The sequence below is a fragment of the Tenrec ecaudatus genome, chromosome 3 (genome assembly GCF_050624435.1).
Source record: "Tenrec ecaudatus isolate mTenEca1 chromosome 3, mTenEca1.hap1, whole genome shotgun sequence".
Lineage (NCBI taxonomy): Eukaryota > Metazoa > Chordata > Mammalia > Afrosoricida > Tenrecidae > Tenrec > Tenrec ecaudatus.
In genome coordinates, this window is record NC_134532.1 from 62,080,433 (window position 1) to 62,084,647 (window position 4,215).

Here is a 4,215-nt window from a genome sequence, read left to right on the forward strand (position 1 = left end):
AAATTAAATACGTAGCTTTGAAAATAAATTCCATTTTGGGGGGGTACCCCCCTCATACATTGTTGTGCACACGAACATTAAAAAAGAGTAAAAAACCAATAATGAGAGTAGCAACACCAGAAGGATTAGAGGAAGGTGGGGTAGAAAGGGGGAACCTGTCACAATGATCTACACATAACCCCCCCCCATGGGATGGACAACAGAAAAGTGAGTGAAGGGAGACAGTGGTTGGTGTAAGACATGAAAAAAATAATAATTTATAAATTATCAAGGGTTCATGAGGTGTGGGGGAGGGGAAATGAGCTGATACCAAGGGCTCAAGAAAATATTTTGAAAATGATAATGGCAACATATGTACAAATGTACTTGACACAATGGCTGGATTGGGATAAGGAGGCTGTGAGAGCCCCAGTAAAATGATTAAAAACCAAAAAGGGTAAAGAATGTCCATTTGTGATGTCCACATTGGAAATGTGGTAGCCGCAGAAGGCTGGGCAGCCACCCACCTTAGAGAGGACCCTGATTACAATCGCCATTTTGACAGCAAAAATTAAAGTATCTGTTCTGCGGAACCAGTGTGAACCGTCCGAATCCCATCACGGGCTCAATCCCATCAATTGTCAGGATGACGCAGGACCGGGTCGTGTTTCATTAGGTTGTACATAGGGTCGCTATGAGTCGGAACCAGCAACAACAACAGCAACAACAACAACTACATACGCTTCACAGCTGTGCTTCCCTAAAGAATCCAGCCTCCAGCCCCACAGTGGCCAGAGCCAGGTAGAGGGGAATCCCTCGGCTCATCTCGTGAAGTGACATCTGCATCCTTCATCAAATCATGGACCCTCCACTGTGGTTCCCCCATCTGCTCAACAAAGGACTCTAACACTGGTACCACAGCATAAGGTTTCTTTAAAGAGTAAAAGAAATAACCTCTATACAGCACCTTGCAGAGAGCCTGGTACCCGAATGCCATGACAGTAATTAGAGAGTGTGTTTTACAGAGTGAAAGAGCTAACTGTGTTTCAACAGAAAGCTTGTTTTACAGGGTGGGAAGTAAACTCACCCAACTTATTCACCCAGAGTTGGCACAAACTGAAAATATAATTAGAAATTTTCAAAGGTGAAATCATGGATGGGAAACATTTCCTCGCTCCTAAGGCACTGATACACTCAGTACAGGGGGGTAGTGATCCATTTCTGGCCCCATGTAAATAAAAAAAAGCCGTCATCCACGGTGAAGGGAATTCAAGTAGTCCTTGGTTGCCATGCCAATGCAAACATCACCCTCCACCTACTCTACCATCAACAAACACATTTGAATAAGTAACAGTGATAATAGCACGCACTCAAAAGCTATTTTTAAAAAAAGTGAAACGCACTTCTGTCAGGAGTCTGGATTTTAGAAATTACTGTATCAGGATAGATAAAACCTAGTATAAAATCCCTAAAATGGGTTGAGTATAACCACAGGAGAAGACTCTTTTGTAACTGGCTAAAGGACTCTTCCAAACCCAAATCCATTGCCACCGAGGGAGCGATTCTGCCAGAGACCCTGTCAGGCAGAGTGGAACTGTCTTACAGGCCTTGCAAAACTGTCGGTCTTTAAGAAGGCTCATTCTCCTTCAGAGCAGCTGGCAGGTTCGAATCAATGACCCCTTTGCTTAGAAGCCAATGCCTAACCTACTGTGCCCCCAGGAATCCTAAGAGGTCTCTTAGGGGTCTTCTTTTTAGGGACATGGCTCGCTTCTCATACGCCAAGCTTGACCAAATCTTCCCCTTGTGTTTTCAGAAACCGAGCTTCGGCCAGACAATCCCTAGGTCCAGACTGTCCTCCCCACAGGCCGGAGCCCAGGAGGCAGGTGCTGATTTCCCTCGTGTCTTCCTTGAGCAGTCCTTGAATGGCCACAGGTCTGTGATCTGTACCTAAACCTTTTTTAAAAACACCTTTGCCCTAAGAATTTGGTTGCTCAGAATCTATTCTAAGGAAATCATTAGCGACATACAGCAAGCTGAATTGTTAAGCCAATATAGGAGCCACTGGGACAGAGTAGAACTGGCGTTTCCAAGGCTATAAATGCTCAGAGGAGCAGACGGCCTCGTCTTTCTCCCGCGAGGCCCTCGGTAGGTTCCCCTGCGGATGAGCTGCCCCGCTTGTAACACATCACCCCGCCAGGGCTCTGTAAGACCCACAGCATCCCGAAATGTACTAATCTCCCCTATCCCCCCAAACAAACATACAAACAGAAATGAGCCCCAGAGGAATCGCTTAAATGTCCAGATTAAACTGCGGTGCATCCACATGCTGGCACATGATGAGCTCGTTAAGATGAGGCTGTCAGAGAACATCCGATGATGTGGGGAAAATACCAAATATTGTTAAGGGAAGCAGCAAGTAGCTTACAGAGTAGTGAATTCAGGAAAATAAAAATGTGATGCATTCAATTTTATGCAAATATATTCATAGGAAAAAACTACTAGTGTGCTACTCTAAAATGTTAATAATGGTTATTTCTGTATGGCAGAATTACAGGTGCCTTTTGTTTTTCTTTTAGCTCTTTCTATATTTTCAAATGAGATTTTCTTTGATGATTGCATAATTCTTCGGGAAGCAGAATAAAAACCGATAGTTGTATTCCACAGAGAACCAGGGCCTACTCTGTCCAGTGCACGTGAAGGAAGGCATTTAGGGAGGGCTGCACCTGCGTCTTCGGTGGCCAGGTCCTCACATCCACCAGGGTGCATCACCTGTTCATTCATGGCCAAGAAGAAACATCAAGCGGGGCCGTGCACAGCGTGCTGCCCCGGCAGAGCCGGACTGAGCCATGGTCCGGGCTGTGGGGGCTCCGCGCCGGCGCGCGACGGTCACCCCGAAAGGCAGAGCCCAGGAAAATATTTGGATTGATCGTTTGCCACCCATCAAGGGTGCAGACGCGATTCCATCCTTTCCTTCTGTAAGCTGCCTCCATGACGTTGACCCGAGGGACCTTCACCTGCTCCAGTGGGGAGGAGAACCGTGGCGAATGGAAGGAGGGCCGTAGGCATGGCTTTGGCCACTTTGAGAACGGGCTGTTTAATGGCTTCGGGGTCTTGACCTTCTCAGACGGCTCAAGGTATGAGGGGGAGTTTGCCCAGGGCAAGTTCACTGGCGTCGGGGTCTTCGTTGGGCAGGACAACACGACCTTTGAAGGGGAGTTCAAAAAAACGGCAGAGTGGGTGGTTTCGGACTGCTGACTTCCCCTGACTGCTCTCACGGGGTCCCCCGCAACGAGGGCCTGCTTGAGAACAACAAGCTGCTGCGGCGGGAGAAGTGCTGGGGGTGGTCCAGCGGGCACAGGGTACCTCCAAGTCAGCCCGGAGCCTCACCGCCTGACGGGGCCCGGGCTCCCACTGGCAAGCGGAGAGCAAAGCAAAGGCCCCAGCAGTTCCCTGGAGTTGGACCGATGGACCGACCCATGGGCTGGCAGCCCTGTGACGTGGGTGCCCCATCACCTGCCGGTCAGGAAGTTGCCGCCCACAGAAAAGACCCGAGGAGCCTGGCCCAGAGAGCTGGCAGCCCGTTCCCAGTTCTGCCCCTCCGTCTGTAAGTAGCTCGGGTGTGCGTGTGTCGACGACAGAGGAGCCTCCTGCTCTCACCTGTTGGTCCCCTCTGTCCCCCAAACCTTGGGTTACCCAGGGTGGGCCCCATGCTGCCTCCACGTCGTCATCTGCCTGGTTGTGCCCAATGTCTTCACCCTGCCCACATTAGGGGCAGAGCGTCCTGACTCCAACTCCGGGCTAGTGCTTTGGGCTGCCCTGGAGAAGTAATAGAAAAAGAGGGTGGAGGTGGGAGTAACTCCGTACCCCATGGTGAAGTCCCCAGTCAGAGCTGCCCGGTCTGGGGGGCCTCATGCACGGCTGGTGGGAATCCTGGCTCCACGCCCTCTACCTTGTCTGCAGCACTGGTCCCCGTTTGCGTCTGCTCCTCGGGAGGGCTCTGTAGAGTGCAGTTTCCTCTCTACCCACTGTACAAGCCGCCTTCCTTACCGGGATTCCAGCAGAGAAGCCCCAGCCCGGCCTCCCTTCCTCCTTCGACGTAGCAGGGTCCCTTTACAGGATGTCCATATCTTTCAAAGGCGTGGGGAAGGCCACTCCAGGCCGCGCCTTGGGGAGGGCTTGGCCTCATGCAGTTCCTTCCTGGGGGCCCGACAGGTCACACCAACCTCAGCCCCCTGA

At 50.8% G+C, this 4,215-nt stretch overlaps 1 pseudogene; it reads left to right on the forward strand.

The window, feature by feature from the left end:
* The first annotated feature begins 2,967 nt into the window (after positions 1–2,967).
* Positions 2,968–3,373, forward strand: LOC142443419 (MORN repeat-containing protein 4 pseudogene; annotated as a pseudogene).
* Positions 3,374–4,215: the final 842 nt, after the last annotated feature.